The sequence below is a fragment of the Nycticebus coucang genome, chromosome 17, assembly GCF_027406575.1.
Source record: "Nycticebus coucang isolate mNycCou1 chromosome 17, mNycCou1.pri, whole genome shotgun sequence".
NCBI classification, from domain to species: Eukaryota; Metazoa; Chordata; class Mammalia; order Primates; family Lorisidae; genus Nycticebus; species Nycticebus coucang.
In genome coordinates, this window is record NC_069796.1 from 18,038,152 (window position 1) to 18,055,542 (window position 17,391).

General features: G+C 42.0%; 1 pseudogene; it reads left to right on the top strand.

Annotated features, from left to right (window-relative positions):
- Positions 1–4,349: 4,349 nt before the first annotated feature.
- LOC128568720 (40S ribosomal protein S25-like) lies at positions 4,350–4,770 on the top strand (annotated as a pseudogene).
- Positions 4,771–17,391: the final 12,621 nt, after the last annotated feature.

Sequence of the window (17,391 nt, forward strand, 5' to 3'; positions counted from 1 at the left end):
AGCCCAGCAGTTGCCTGAGCAACATAGTAAGACACCGTCTCTACAAAAAGTGGAAAAAAATAATCCAAGCATGGTGGCACAGACCTGTAGTCCTAGCTGCTCAGGAGGCTAAGGTAGGAGGATGGCTTGAGACCAGGAGTTTGAGACTGCAGTGAGGTATGATTGTGGCACTGCACTCCAGCCTGAGTGACAGAGCTAGTTCCTGTTACCCACCCCCCCAAAATTAAATAATTAACAGTTTTCTTTGAAGTATTATGAAGACAAACAACAATATAATGTATTGGAAAATCCCTACTCTTAAAACATTAAGGCTTGGGCGGTGCCTGTGGCTCAGTGGGCAGGGCGCCAGCCCCATATATCGAGGGTGGCCGGGTTCAAACCCAGCCCCGGCCAAACTGCAACAAAAAAATAGCCAGGTGTTGTGGCGGGTGCCTGTAATCCCAGCTACTCGGGAGGCTGAGGCAAGAGAATCACCTAAGCCCAGGAGTTGGAGGTTGCTGTGAGCTGTGTGACACCATAGCACTCTACCGTGGGTGATAAAGTGAAACTCTGTCTCTACAAAAAAAACAAAAACAAAATATTAAGGCTCAGCACCTATAGTACAGTGGTTATGGTGCCAGCCACATACACCAAGACTGGCAGGTTCGCACCCGGTCTGAGCCTGCTAAACAATGACAACTGTAACAAAAAATAGCAGGATGGTGTAGTGGACACCTATAGTCCCAGCTACCTGGGAGGCTGAGGCAAGAAAATTGCTTAAGCCCAAGACTTTGAGGTTGCTGTGAGCTGTGACACCATGGCACTCTACCAAGGGTGACATAATGAGACTCTGTCTCAAAAAACAACAACAACAACAACATTAAAATAGCAAATGCCGGCTCGGCACCTGTGGCTCAAGCAGCTAAGGCGCCAGCCACATACACCTGAGCTGGCGGGTTCAAATCCAGCCCGGGGCCTGCCAAACAACAAAGACGGGAATTGTGGCAGGCACCCGTAGTCCCAGCTACTTGGGAGGTGGAGGCAGGAGACTCGCTTGAGCCCAGGAGTTGGAGGTTGCTGTGAGCTGTGATGTCACAGCCTCTACCCAGAGCGACAGCTTGAGGCTCTGTCTCAAAAAAAAAAAAGAAAAATATATAACAAATGCCATCCTATTCCTCAGGTTGATGAATTGTTCTCTCTTGCAACTGGGCTGAATACAAGTTAAATGTCTGCTTTGTTGTATCAAAAATAAGTATGGAAATCAACTGTCTTTTGAACTCAAAGAACAGTACTCCAAAAAGCCATATAACGCTGTATTTCATTGTGTGTCATCATACATTATTTAACATAGTCCTTAGGGCAAAAAATAGGTGTAGTTCCAAAATTAAAACTTTTAGCTCCTATGGAAAAAAGGATAAATTAAAATACAGAAGGAAAACAATGTTAAGTTTCTTGTTCCTAAGTCTCAGAAGCTCTTACTAGTTCCAAAGCTGACTTTGAAAATCAAACTTTGAAAAAGGAAGATGAATAAGACCATATATAATAGACCTATGAATTATTCAGTATAGTCTACCTTAAATCCTACATAAAAAGTATTTCCAACTGATGGTATTGGGACTACTAATGGGGACTAAAATAACTGAATTCACTAAGACAAAAAAAATTTTTTTGGAATACTCTTTAAGGTAGTCATCAAGAAATTTGATAGAGACAAAACTGTAGGTGACTGGGGGATGTGTAAGAGGTGGGAGCATTTTTCTAGGCCCTCTTCTCTGACATTAACTTTAGCTCTATACCAATACATCTTTCTTTCCTCCCTCTCTCTTTCCCTCTCTCCCTCATCTCTTCCTTTTCCTCCCTTCCTTCACCAGGCAGCAGGAGTTTTAGGAGGCATCTTTTGGACAGGTACACAAAAAACCAAACAAGTAGTACACAGTTAATAAATGATAAATGCCATAAGCAGACAGCTATAGACACATGCAGAGGAATGGATGGTTGTATTCTGACTTGGGCACAGTCTGGTGCATGGGTCTAGCAATATCCTCAATCCACCACAAATGAAAACAAAGTCTGGATTACAGGCTGTGGTAGGAGAAAGGGAACTTAATAAACAACTTATTGTAAGTACCACATATGAACAGATAAACACCATTCTGCTTTCTCTTAGAAATGATTTTTTTTGCCAAAATTTTGTTAATTTGTTATTACAATTTTAAAAGGTATTTTTCTCTTTAGATGATGGATGGCAGATGCTTTGATATTTGAGAGCAATTCATAATGTAAAACTTCTATTTTGCTTCAGAATACATTTGTGGAGAAGTAGAGCTCAAGGTTTACCTTCCTTATTACAGTATGCTTGAGCTAATATTAAAATAAATTTTAATCCATTGATACAGTAATGAGGTTTAAGCAGAGTAAATTGCATAAGGGAAAACGCTAACTAAATTTCTCTAGCCCATAGAGAAAATAATTGAAATGCCAACCTATAGGCATACAAGGCATTTAAATCTAAGAAAATAATATCCTATTCTTTTCCTATTACTCTAAAAATGGTTTTCTTCCATACTTTTTCAATGTCTACTCTATTGCCAGCTGGCTGTGGCTTCTTTCAGCTGCTTTTAACAGATTCAGATCAAGAGTAGATTAGATACAGCAGGACCTAGTGATGGTAAAAACAACCTCCCAAAGCTAAACTGACCTGAAACAGTAAGGTAAAACAAATGAAAAAAATCTTAAGCGACAGGGGCAGTGCCTATGGCTCAAGGAGTAGAGTGCCAGCCCCATATACCAGAGTTGGTGGGTTCAAACCTGACCTGGCCAAAAACTGCAAAGAAATAAAATATAAAAAAGAAAATGTTTCAATAAAGGATCATTAAAAAAAAAAAAAATCTTAGAGACTGACCTGTGAGGTTCACAGAGGAAAGTTAAACATTTAGCGTACCCTCAGAGGCACCGATATAACAATATTTAGATGAGTGTCTACTGTGTACGAGGCACAAGCATTGTTCTAGGATTGTTTATATATGTCTAAATCTACAATGAGAAGCCCTAATTCTGACCATATTTAAATTTGTGATAATAGCACTTAAAACTAGGAATCTCAGAAGGAGCTTACATGCCTTGCTATTTTATTTAAAATAGTAGCGACAGGCCAGGCACGGTGGCTCACGCCTGTAAACCTAGCACTCTGGGGCTCAGAGCCAATAGCTCAGTGTGTAGGGCGCCAGCCACAAACACCAAGGCTGGTGGGTCCGAGCCCAGCCCTGGCCTGCTAAAAGCAATGACAACTACAACCAAAAAATAGCCAGGTGGGGTGGCGCCTGTGGCTCAAAGGGGTAGGGCACCAGTCCCATATGCCAGAGGTGGTGGGTTCAAACCCAGCCCTGGCCAAAACCCACAAATAAATAAATAAATAAATAAATAAATTAGCCAGGTGTTGTGGTGGGTGCCTGTAGTCCCAGCTACTTGGGACACTAAGGCAAGAGAATTGTTTAAGCCTAAGAGTTTAAGGTTGCTGTGAGCTGTGATGCTACGGCACTCTGCCAAGGGTGACATAATGAGACTGTCTCAAAAAACAAACAAACAAAAAATCTTAGCACTCTATGAGGCCAAAGCAGTGGATTCCTTGAGCTCACGAGTTCAAGACTGACCTGAGCAAAAGCAAGACCCCCATCTCTACTAAAAATAGAAAAACTGACACAAGAGGCTCTCTTGAGCCTGGGTTGGAGGTTTCTGTTAGCTTGATGCCACAGCACTCTACCCAGGGCAACAGCTTGAGACTCTGTCTCCAAAAATAAAAAATAAAATAAAAATAAAATAGCAGTGACCATCATTAGCACTATTAACATAGTATTAAGTACTCGCTGTTTGTCAGAAACAGCTCATCACTTTCCTTGCATTATCTTATTTAATTATTTCTCATCTAAAACAATTCCATGAAGAAAATACTCTTTCTGGGTGGCGCCTGTGGCCCAGTGAGTAGGGTGCTGGCCCCATATACCAAGGGTGGCAGGTTCAAACCCGGCCCCAGCCAAACTGCAATAAAAAAAATAGCCAGAAGTTGTGGTGGGCCCTGTAGTCCCAGCTACTCGGTAGGCTGAGGCAAGAGCTGGAGGTTGCTGTGAGCTGTGATGCCATGGCACTCTACCAAGTGTGATAAAATGAGACTCTGTCTCAAAAAAAAGAAAAAATACTCTTTCTAACCATTTTAAACCATTTTTTAAAAAACCAAGGCAAAGACACATAGTAAATGTCATGGCTAACTTAAAAGTCCACACACTTGTCTTTTTTTTATTAAGTCATAGCTGTGTCTTTTTGTCTGACATCTTAGCCAGGTTGCGGTTAGTGGCAGCTCCTCTCCGAGCTTCGCAATGCCGCCCAAGGATGACAAGAAGAAGAAAGAGGCTGGAAAGTCGGCCAAGAAAGACAAAGACCCAGTGAACAAATCTGGAGGCAAGGCCAAAAAGAAGAAGTGGTCCAAAGGCAAAGTTCGGGACAAGCTCAACAACCTAGTCTTGTCTGACAAAGCTACGTATGACAACCTCTGAAGGAAGTTCCCAACTATAAGCTTATCACTCCAGCTATGGTCTGTGAGAGACTGAAGATTCCAGACTCCCTGGCCAGGGAAGCCCTTCAGGAGCTCCTTAGTAAAGGATTTATCAAACTGGTTTCAAAGCACAGAGCTCAAGTAATTTACACCAGAAATACCAAGGGTGGAGATGCCCCAGCTGCTGGTGAAGATGCATGAACAGGGTCCAACCAACCATATATTTGGAAAAATAAAACTTTATTGAACAACAAAAAAAATCATAGCTACGTACGTTAGTGCAGTCAAGGGGTACAATGTGCTGGTTTCATATATAATCTGAAATATTTTCATCAAACTGTTTAACATAGCCTTCATGGCATTTTCTTAGTTACTGTATGAAGGCGTTTGAATTCTGCATTTAGTAAGTTTCGCCTGTACCCATTCTAAGATGCACCGTAGGTGTGGCCCCACCCATTACCCTCCCTCCACCCTTCCTCCCCCCTCCCTTCCCCTCCCTTTCCCCATATTCTTGTGCTATAGTTGGGTTATAGCCTTCATATGAAAGCTATAAATTAGCTTCATAGTAGGGCTGAATACATTGGATACTTTTTCTTCCATTCTTGAAATACTCTGCTAAGAAGAATATGTTCCAGCTCCATCCATATAAACTTGAAAAAGGTAAAGTCTCCATCTTTCTTTAAGGCTGCATAATATTCCATGGTATACATGTACCACAGTTTGCTAGTCCATTTGTGGGTCGATGGGCACTTGGGCTTCTTCCATGACTTAGCAATTACAAATTGGGCTGCAATAAACATTCTGGTACAGATGTCTTTGTTATATTGTTAATTTTTGGTTTTCTGGGTATATACCTAGTAAAGGAATTATAGGATCAAATGGCAGATCTATTTTTAGATCTCTGAGTATTCTCCAAACATCCTTCCAAAAGGAACATATTAGTGTACATTCCCACCAGCAGTGTATAAGTCTTCCCTTTTCTCCACATCCACGCCAACATCTCTGGTTTTGGGATTTTGTTATGTGGGCTAATCTTACTGGAGTTAGGTGATATCTCAAAGTAGTTTTGATTTGCATTTCTCTGATGATTAAGAATGATGAGCATTTTTTCATGTGTCTGAAGGCCGTGCACCTGTTTTCTTCAGAGAAATTTCTCTTCAAGTCCTTTGTCCACCCTGAGACGGGATTACTTGTTCTTTTCTTGCAAATACATTTGAATTCTCTGTGGATTCTGGTTATTAAACCTTTGTTGGAGACATAACCTGCAAATATCTTCTCCCATTCTGAGTGCTGTTTGCTTGCTTTACTTACTGTATCCTTGGCTGTGCAGAAGCTTTTTAGTTTGGTCAGGTCCCCGTAGTGTATTTTTGAAGCTGCTTCAATTGCCCAGGGGGTCCTCCTCATAAAATACTCGCCCAGACCTATTTCTTCAAGGGTTTTCCCTGCACTCTCTTCTAGTATTTTTATACCTTCATGTCTTAAGTTTAAATCTTTAATCCAGTGAGAGTCTATCTTGGTTAATGGTGAAAGGTGTGGGTCCAGTTTCAATTTCTACAGGTTGCCAGCCAGTTCACCCAGCACCATTTGTTAAATAGGAAATCTTTTCCCCATTGAATGTTTTTAATTGGCTTGTCAAAGATCAAATGACAGTAAGTAGCTGGATTCATCTCTTGGTTCTCTATTCTGTTCCAGACATCTACTTCTCTGTTTTTGTGCCAGTACCATGTTGTTTTGATCACTATCGATTTGTAGTACAGTCTCAGGTCTTGTAGCGTGATTCCTCCTGCTTTGTTTTTATTTCCAAGTAATGTCTTGGCTATTCGAGGTTATTTCTGATTCCATATAAAATGAAGTATTATTTTTTCGAGATCTTTAAAATATGACAATGGAGCTTTAATAGGAATTGCATTAAAATTATATATTGCTTTGGGTAGTATAGACATTTCCCAGCCATGAGCATGGTATGTTTTTCCATTTGTTAACATCTTCAGTTATTTCTTTTCTTAAAGTTTCATAGTTCTCTTTATAGAGATCTTTCATGTCCTTTGTTAGGTAAACTCCCAAATATTTCATCTTCTTTGGCACTACTGTGAAAGGAACAGTCCTTGACTGTTTTTTCGGTTTGGCTATTCTTGCTATATATAAAGGCTACAGATTTATGGGTGTTGATTTTGTAGCCTGAGACATTGCTGTATTCCTTGATCACTTCTAAAAGTTTTGTAGTAGAATCCCTGGTGTTTTCCAGATATACAATCATATCATCTGCGAAGAGTGAAAGTTTCATCTCTTCTGAACCCTATGCACGCACTTGTCTTTTGTGCTTTTAATGTTGAGGAGGAAAATATTGGTATTATCTATGTGACTATGAAGTGATATCTTAGTGGTGACTATTCATAAATTATTTTAACTTAAGCCAATCTTATCCACCAATTTCTATCTTGTAAGTGAACCACATTTCAGTTAGTTGTACAGTTCGGGCTACAGAACTAATACTAATATTAATTGAGCCTTTTGCATGGTCCATGTGCTAGTCTATTTCATGAGATAGGTATTATTTTTGTTATCCCTAGTAAAGCCCTAAGGAGTTAAAGTTACACTGCTAATGAGCTCGAGAGCCAAGATTCAATCTGGCTCAAGGGCCTAACTACTACTCTAAGCAGCCCTTCAACTAAAAGAGGCTAATGAGCCAGTAACCAGTAACATCATGAATCTGGAGCCTTAACTAAAAATCAAAGGAAGTGCTTAAGGTTGTGGAGGGTGTCGCACTATGGCTCATGCCTGTAATCCTAGCACTCCAGCATTTGCTGAGGCCAAGCCGGGTGGATAGCCTGAGGTCAGTTGGACAGTGAGAGGAGTGGCCATAGTTATTCAAGTAACCTAGAAACCTGCAAAGTCAGCTCACCCTGAAGATCTGGTCATTTGAGGCCAGGCGGGGTGGCTCACACCTGTAATCCTAGCACTCTGGGAGGCCGAGGTGGGTGGATTGCCTGAGCTCAGGAGTTCCAGACCTACCTGATCCAGAGCTAGATCAGTCTCTTAAAAAAAAAAAAGAATAATAATAATAATAATAATAATGGGCGGCGCCTGTGGCTCAAAAGAGTAGGGCGCTGGCCCCATATACCGGAGGTGGTGGGTTCAAACCTGGCCCCGGCCAAAAACTGCAAAAAAAAAAAAAAAAAAAGCCGGGCGTTGTGGTGGGCACTTGTAGTCCTAGCTACTTAGGAGTCTGAGGAAAGAGAATTGCTTAAGCCCAAGAGTTTGAGGCTGCTGTGAGCTGTGATGCCATAGCCCTTTACCAAGGGTGACAAAGTGAGACTCTATCTTAAAAAAAAAAGGAAAGAAAGAAATTGAAGATCTGGTCATTAATGCCACTCACTTCCCAGTGGAGCTGGTGGTGAATTTCACTGAGGACTTAGGACGTACTATTCAGGAGTAGTAAACGTGAAATTCTTCACAGAGAATGAATTTCTTCTCTGATTCTCCATCAGTTACAGAATACTTGCTCGCCCCATGACCTTGAGCAGAGTCAACGCTGTATGCTTGTTTACCTTTGAAATGTCTTTTTTTTTTTTTTTGTAGAGACAGAGTGTCACTTTATCCACTTTATCGCCCTCAGTAGAGTGCTCTGGCATCACAGCTCACAGCAACCTCCAACTCCTGGGCTTAGGTGATTCTCTTGCTTCAGACTCCATAATAGCTGGGACCGCAGGCGCCCGCCACAACGCCCGGCTATTTTTTTGTTGTTGCAGTTTGGCTGGGGTCAGGTTTGAACTCGCCACCCTTGGTATATGGGGCCGGCACCCTACCCACTGAGCCACAGTCACGGCCCTAAAATGTCTTATTAATGCCTGAGTGGAAGGAACACTCTTTCAAGTACAAAATATTAATTATATCTTCAGGATTATAAACATAACTAGAGATTTTAATGAGGTGACATAAATTAACATTAATTTAGTGCTTTAAGTTTTCACAATCTTATTTACAAACAATTGCAATGTCATTTCCATTCTTCAGTTGCAAATACACAGTCAGGCTTTGGCAAAGTGATTACTTAAGGTTGCACAGCATGATAATATAGCAGGGACTCCTACCCCGGACTACTCTTTGTCCAAATTCAAAGTTCTAATACAATTGACAGGCTAATAATATTAGTAAAAGTGTGTCACGCGCTGATCATGTGCCAGACACTGTGCTCATCACCCAGCTGCACACTCCAATTCTCACAAGAACCATATGAAGTAGTTACAATTATTCCTATTTTACAAATGAGAGACCCACAGAGGTGTTAAATCATTTGCCCAAGATCATATGCTGACTAAGAGGCACAGAATTAGAAACCAAACGATGGTCTCTCTTGACACTAAAACATGTTTAGGGTTTCTTTTTTTTTTTTTGAGACAGAGTCTCACTTTTGTCACCCACCATAGAGTGCCATGGCATCATAGCAACCTCAAACTCCTGGGCTTAAGCGATTCTCTTGCCTCAGCCTCCTGAGTAGCTGGGACTATAGGCGCCCACCACAACGCCCGGCTATTTTTAGAGACAAGGGCTAGCTCTGGCTCAGGCTGGTCTCAAACCTGTGGCAATCCACCTGCCTTAGGCTCCCAAGTGCTGGGATTACAGGTGTGAGTCACTTGGTCCAGCCTTTTAGGGTTTCATTTCCATCTAAATGGAAACAAATGGATGTACACATGTAAAATATTTCTCTTCCCTAAAACATGAAACCAATGATGGCAATGTGTCACAAACAAGGAAGTATCACTATTAGCTTAATCCTCTAAACCCGAGGTCCAAAAACAAACAAACAAACAAAAAAATAATAAGAATGTTTTTGTTTCTACCCTTTGGTTTTCATTGCTTATGTTTTGAAATAATATATTGTACTACTTATATTAATATATATTTACATATATTAATATGTTTATATTTCTCAGTAAAAATACTAAGAGCACTGAATTGTGGTTCAGCTGGTTTACTGTGATACTTCTGTCCATCTACAGTGTTCACTAGCAACAAAGCTACATGACAATAACAGAAAGCCATCAGGTGACAGCACGGAATGTTGGTTTTAGATTTACAAAATGATACTATAAAAACAGAAATGGCCGGGTGCAGTGTTTTATGGCTGTAATCCTAGCACTTGGGAGGCCTGAGCTGACAGGTTTGAGACCAGCCTGAGCAAGAGCGAGACCCCCGTCGTTAAAAATAGCTGGGCACTGAGGCGGCGCCTGTGGCTCAGTGAGTAGGGCGCCGGCCCCATATACCAAGGGTGGTGGTTCAAACCCGGCCCCAGCCAAACTGCAACAAAAAAATAGCTGGGCATTGTGGCAGACACCTGTAGTCCCAGCTACTCAGGAGGCTGAGGCAAGAGAATCACCTGAGCCCAGGAGGTGGAGGTTGCTGTGAGCTGTGATGCCATAGCACTCTACCAAGGGCGATAAAGTGAGACTCTATCTCCCAAAAAAAGCCAGGCATCGTGACAGGTGTCTGTAGTCCCAGCTACTTGGAAGGCTGAGGTAAGAGAATCGTTTGAGATCAAGAGTTTGAGGTTGCTGTGAGCTATGACATAACAGTGCTCTACTGATGGCAACAAACTGAAACTCTGTCTCAAAAATAAACAAAAAAAAAGATATAGGAAGTAAAGCGAAGAGGATTTTTAGGGTAGTGGAACTACTCAGTATGATACCAAAATGGTGAATATATATCATCATGTGTTTTCCAAAGTCATGGAATGTGTAATACTAAGAATGAATCCTAATGTAAACTATGATCTTTGAGTGATAATGATGTACTAAATTATGTCCATGAGTTGTAACAAATGTACCACAATGGTTGGGGATATTGCTAATGGTAGAGGTTATGCCTATAGTCCAAGCTACTTAGGAGGCTGAGGCAATAAGCCTCCTTCCTCCTTTTGGGGGAAAAGGAGGCATAAGGAAAATCTGTACTTTCCTCTCCATTTTGCAGCATACCATATAACTGCTCTAAAAAAAACAAAGTCTATTTTGAAAACACAGGCATCCGAGTTAAATTTGAATTTTGGATAAAAAACAATATTTTAGTAGAAGTATGTCCCATGCAAACTTTAGAATATGCCCACACAAAAGTATTTGTAAAATAATCTGGAATTCAAATTTAACTGGGTATCCTGTATTTTATCTGGCAACCCTACTGAGGGTATGTGTGGGACATTTCTGGGTGGCACACTGTGCGAAGGATGAGTGGGGTAATGGAATGTGTGTGGACAACTGCAGGGACAAAGACACTTAATGTCCTGAAATTATGGGTTAGTCCTACACAATAAAGAACTGTTCTACCCAAAATACCAATAGCACCGCTTATGACAACTGAAAGACTTAGGAAGGAAAAAAATCTTTTTCTCTACCCTCTCAGATACAAACAGGGGCCTTTCAATTAAACTGACCAAAGATTAAGAGACAGGGGAAAAAAAGATTTATTCATATGTATAATTTAAGACAGAGCTAACAATAGAAAGAGCTAGTTCATTAACTGGTTTAAGTCAGAGACTTAACGTACCTAACTTAGGGAGAGGGAAGAGAGGAAAGACTTCTCCAGAGGAACAATGTTTCCTTAGGGCTTTAGGAGAACAAAGGTGAGATGAAATCTGTGATAATGTTTTGCCTATTCTGTGGAGAGGCTGTTCCCCCTTCTTCAGGCCATAAAACTCCCTAAAGAGGGATTTCTGGTATGTTTACTCTTGGCCTCCTTATTGGGAGTAAAAGCCACTCCTAAGAAGGAATTTCTGGCAGCCTCATTTCGCCAACTCTCCAGCTCTTTGTAAAGGAAGTTCCAAGGAAGTTTCTTTGTGCATTTGTTAAATCACAAATGTCTTCAGCTTAAAATAATTTTTTTTTTAAAGTTTTGTCTTTTAATAAGCATGAAGAGATTCATCAAAAGATCTGATACAAAAACCATCAGGGTAACACAATCTTGAAATAAAATTTTAAAATAACACCCTCTCCTCTTTCATCTCATCCCTAACATCCCAACTTTATTTCAAGTTGGACAGAAATATAAAAGGGGTCTTTGACATAAAGATTTAAGCTTAAAATAATTTTTATACCAGCTCTGGGATTCTGAGTGGGTCTTTCATGGATGTTTGTGAACTTACATTTTTTTTTTTTTTTTTTGAGACAGAGTCTTACTTTATCACCCTCAGTAGAGTGCCTTGGCGTCACAGCTCACAGCAACCTCCAAATCTGGGTCTTAAGTGATTCTCTTGCCTCAGCCTCCCAAGTAGCTGTGCACCCGCCACAAGGCCTGGCTATTTTTTGTTGAAGTTGTCATAGTTGTTTTAGCTGGCCCAAGCCCTATTCAAACCCGCCAGCCTCAGTGTATGTGGCTGACGCGGTAACCACTGTGCTACAGGTGACAAGCCCTACATTCTTCTTTAATATCTTCTGTGTGCAGGGGTGGCATCTATAGCTCACCTACCCTAGGGAATAGGGTGCTGGTCCCATATACTGAGGTTGGTGGGTTTGAACCTGGCCCTGGCCAAACTGCAACAAAAATATAGCCGGGCACTGTGGCGGGTACCTGTAGTCCCAGCTACTCAGGAGGCTGAGGCAAGAGAATTGCCTAAGCCCAAGAGCTGGAGGTTGCTGTGACCTGTGACGCCACAGCACTCCACCGAAGGTAACAAAGTGAGACACTGTCTCTTAAAAAAAAAAGAAAAAATCAGCCAGGTGTTGTGGCGGGCACCTGTAGTCCCAGCTACTGGGAAGGCTGAGGCAAGAGAATCACGTGAGACCAAGAGTTTGAGGTTACACAGCACTCTACTGAGGGTAACAAAGTGACACTGTCTCAAGAAAAAAATAAAAATGGAAAAAACTAGTCAACCATTGTGGCAGTGCCAATAGTCCCATCTACTCAGGAGGCTGAGGTGGAGGAACTATTGAACCCAGGAGTTTGAGGGTGCTGTGAACTACAATGATGCCATGTCACTCTACCCAGGGTGACAGAGTGAGACTTGGTTTCAAAAAAAAAAAAAAAATCCAGCCAGACATAGTGGCTTACCCCTATAATGTCAGAAGGAGGATCTCTTGAGCCCAGGAATATAGCAAGAGCCCCTCCCTATTAAAAATTAAATTAGCAGGGCATGGTGGCATGTACCTATAGTCTCAGCTACTCAGGAGGCCAAGGCAGGAAGATCTCTTGAGCCTATGTGATCATGCCACTGCATTCAGACCTGAGTGACAAAATGCGACCCTGCCACTTAAAAACGGGTGGGAGGAAAAAATCCAATAGACAATGTAGTGAAAGTTGTTAAAGTCAGAATATGTGAATAGCATCTCCATTGATTAGTAAAGTTTATTAGTTAAACCACAAACCACTGTGGTTTCTTTTCTCGTTTTGATATTTTTTGAGACAAAGTCTCACTTTGTTGCCCTCAGTGAAGCAGTATGGCATCATAGCTCACAGCAACCTCAAACTCTTGGGCTTAAGTGATTCTCTTTTTTTTTTGAGACAGAATCTCACTCTGTTACCCTTGGTAGAGTGCCATGGTGTCACAACTCACATCAACCTCAAGCTCCTGGGCTTAGGCGATTCTCTTTTTGCCTCAGCCTCCCAAGTAGCTGGGACTACAGGCACCCACCACAACGCCTGGCAATTTTTTTGTTATTGCAGTTTGGCCAGGGACAGGTTCAAACCCACCACCCTCAGTTTATGGGGCTGGCGCCCTACTCACTGCACCACAGGCGCCGCCCTTACGTGATTCTCTTCCTTCAGCCTCCCAAGTAGCTGGGACTACAGGTGCCTGCCACAACATGTGGCTATTATTTAGAGATGAGGTCTCACTCTTGCTCAGGCTTGAACCTGTGAGCTCAGGCAATCCACCCACCTCAGCCTTCCAACTGCTAGGATTACAGGCATGAGCCACAGCACCTGTTCTCTCAATTTGAATAGAAAATGTCCAGAAAACATTTTGAGTTTCCTCAAGTTAATCAGGAGTACACCTTCACAACATATGATTTGGTCACAGTCTGAATGAAAAACGGTTGCTAGTTGGCTCCGCGCCTGTGGCTCAAGCGGCTAAGGAGCCAGCCACATACACCTGAGCTGGCGGGTTTGAATCCAGCCGGGGCCGCCAAACAACAATGACAGCTGCAACCAAAAAATAGCCCGGTGTTGTGGCAGGTGCCTGTAATCCCAGCTACTTGGGAGGCTCAGGCAGGAGAATTGCTTGAGCCCAGGAGTTGGAGGTTGCTGTGAGCCGTGATGCCATAGTACTCTATCCAGAATGACAGCTTGAGGCTCTGTCTCAAAAAAAAAAAAAAAGAAAACAGTTGCTTGTTTTCCTAAGATTTTTGACTTTTGCAAGGATCCAAGGTGTGAGAATTAAGTTAGACACAGCTTCATCCTCTAATACTGTAATTAGGATATGAAGGTCTGGCTTAAAATTTCTTTGAGAAGTTTAGAGATGCTAAACTTGACCCAATCCAAAAGTAAGACGAAAAGAAACATAAATATCATTATCAGGAATAGCTGTCAAACACTGGCTAACTTGTTTGAAATGCAAACACCCTGGTGCTTGGCCCCCTAGGCAATTGGGAGAATTCCAGGAAGAATTAGCTCCTGATACAAGAAATCTGCAATCCTCCCAAACTCTGGAATCCAAAACACAAAGCTACCTTAATCTGACTTATTTTCATAACAGTATGCATTGTACACATATTTTGGTTTTAGAAGTTTTGTTTGCTGTTCAATTGTGATATTCATATCTCAAGTCTTAGTGCTCAGTTTTGTTTTGTTTTGTTTTGTTTGAGACAGTCTCACTTTGTATTTGTAGCCCTTTATAGAGTGACAGAGTGCTGTAAAGTCATAGCTCACAGCAACCTCAAACTCTTGGGCTCAAGTGATTCTCTTGCCCCAACCTCCCGAGCAGCTGGGACTTCAGGCACCTGCCACAACATCTAGCTATTTTTAGAGACAGGGTCTCCTCACTCTGCTCAGGTTGGTCTTGAACCTATGAGTTTAGGCAATCCACTCACCCTGGCCTCCCCGAGTGCTAGGATTACAGGCGTGAGCTACTAAGCCTGGCTTTTTTATTTATTTTTTTGAGAGTCTCACTTTGTCACCCTTTATAGAGTGCTGTGGCATCTTAGCTCACAGCAGCCTCAAACTCTTGTGCTCAAGGGATTCTCCTGCCTCAGCCTCCCTAGTAGGTCCAGATTATGGACTCACGAGCTCAGGCAATCCACCCGCCTCAGCCTCCCAGAGTGCTGAGATTAAGGTGAGTCACTGCACTGGTCCTTAGTCCTCAGTTTTTAAGCTTCACCTGAGTTTACACTAAATTTGCTCATATCTGAGGTTCCTCAAGCAAATACATTTTATTACCCTTTTTCCCAGTGAAGAAGGTAGCAGACAGTTTGGTTGTCTACCTGACAGGCACTTGCAGCCCCTTGTTCCTTGCATTTCTTTTTTTAGACCCAGTTTTTCATTTCTCCAGCCTCCGTTGAAACAACAGGCTTTAAATGTGGCTCACCTCTGGCCATTGAGATATAATAGGAAGTGTGCTTGGGAGATTCCTAGAAAGATTTTCCTCCCTGATAAAAGAAAAGTAGAAAGTGAGGAGAATGTATTTTTCATTCCCCACCCTTTCTGCTTTTCTGTATGTTGTCTGGTGAGGACAAAGTATTTGGTGCCTCCACAGATAATATGTGCCCATCAGGGGAAAGCCTATGGTTGGCTGCTGAACCATTCTGGTACTATCTTTGTTGTATGACGCAAGTATATGTCTTTATTTTTATTTTTTTCACTTTAAATTTTTTTTCCTTTTTTTTCTTTTCAGGCTAGTCAAGTGAAGCAGGAGTGGAGTCATTTTTTATTTTTGTTTAGCGATGAGGTCTCATTATCTTGCCCAGGCTGGCTTTGAACTCCTTCCACTTCAGCCTCCTGCCTAGCTGGGATTATAGGCCTAAACCACTGCATTTGGCAATATGTCTTTATTACTTCATGCTGTTAGTAAACATATTATGTTAGTAAACATATTATGCTCCATAGTACCTGCCCTGGAATAACTGCTAGAATGTTCTGTGCAAATCTTTGGAACTATCTAATATTTCAATGAGAAAAGAAGAGAGGAATATACAAAATATTAAAATCACTCTACATTGAAAAATCATTAAAGAGATCCATAACTAGGAACTGCCATGCTAAAATGAGTGTGGCTTTTAAACTCAACACCTTTCTAATCCGATTCCATCTTTTACATTAACTGCTTTTTATTTTATTTATTTTTATTTATTTATTTTGCAGTTTTTGGCCAGTGCTGGGTTTGAACCTGCCACCTCTGGCATATGGGGCTGGCACCCTACTCCTCTGAGCCACAGGCACCGCCCAATTTTATTTATTTATTTTTTTGAGCAGAGTATCACTTTATCACCCTCAGTAGAGTGCTATGGCATCATAACTCATAGCAACCTCAAACTCTTGGCTCAAGTGATTCTCTTGCCTCTGCCTCCTGAGTAGCTGGGACTACAGGCGCCCACCACAACGCCCAGCTTTTTTTTTTTTCTTTCTTGCAGTTTTTGGCTGGGGCCGGGTTTGAACCCACCACCTCCGGTATATGAAGCTGGCACCCTATCCCTTGAGCCACAGGCGCCGCCAGATGTTCAGCTATTTTTAGATGGGGTATTGCTCTGGCTCAGGCTGGTCTCAAACCTGTGAGCTTAGGCAATCCACCCGTCTTGGCCTCCCAGAGTGCTAGGATTACAGGCATGAGCCACTGTGCCTGGCCTATTAACTGCTTTTTAAAAACATCTTTGTTGAGACGGAGTTCACATACTGTACAATTCACATTTCCTCCTTGAAAAGGATTTGCATCCTACTACTTTGTAGAAGAATGCAGACTATGAAGTTTAACCTTTCTCACCCTACTCTGTAGCCAAAATTCTCTGTCTCTGCATTGGTCATTTCCAGATTCCTCCCCACGCCCTTGCTTCCTTATCTCCTGTGTGCTCACTTCAGCTAAGAATCTTTCTGTTTGTGTAAGGAGCTAGTTCTTAGACAGACCTTTCAAAAGAAGGCACCGGCAGTAGGGCGTGACACAAAGGGGCTTAAGCTAAGTAGTGTGGTCAGACACCAAGATTGCTGACCAGACCCCTGCAGCAGGGCTTGACAAGTTTAGGAGACCCACCAGGCTTTAAAGCCTCCCTTAAAGGTAGCAATCAAGGTCAGAGAACCAAACTAATTAGACTCTTCAAAACAGTGGTCCAGAGTCACTGCTAGAAAGGACTTGTTTTCTGACTAAAGCCAGGAAACTATTGCTTTTTTTATCTATATACTCTAGGTATTCTCCAGTGAGCACCTTCCTACTCAGAGCTTTCTAGATTTGGGCAATTTAAATGCCTCTTAATTTATAAAAACCTCAAACAAAAAGATTTTAAAAAGAAAGAATGATGGAAGGAAAGAAAAAGAAAGATAATTATTTTCAACTATTAAGAGTTCTCAGCTTGGCGCCTATAGCTCAAGCGGCTTAGGCGCCAGCCACATACACCAGAGCTGGTGGGTTCTAATCCAGCCCAGGCCTGCCAAACAACAATAACAACCACAACCAAAAAATAGCTGGGCATTGTGGCGGGTGCCTGTAGTCCCAGCTACTTGGGAGGTTGAGGAAAGAGAATCGCGTAAGCCCAGGAGTTCAAGGTTGCTGTGAGCTGTGACACCACAGCACTCTACCCAAGGTGATAGCTTGAGGCTCTGCCTCAAAAAAAAAAAAGTTCTCAGTGGGCCAGGAATGATGGATCAGGCCTGTAGTCCCAGCTACTTAGGATATTGAGGAAGCAGTCTTGCTGAGTCCAGGAGTTTGAGGTTGCTGTGAGCTATGTAAACACCACTGCACT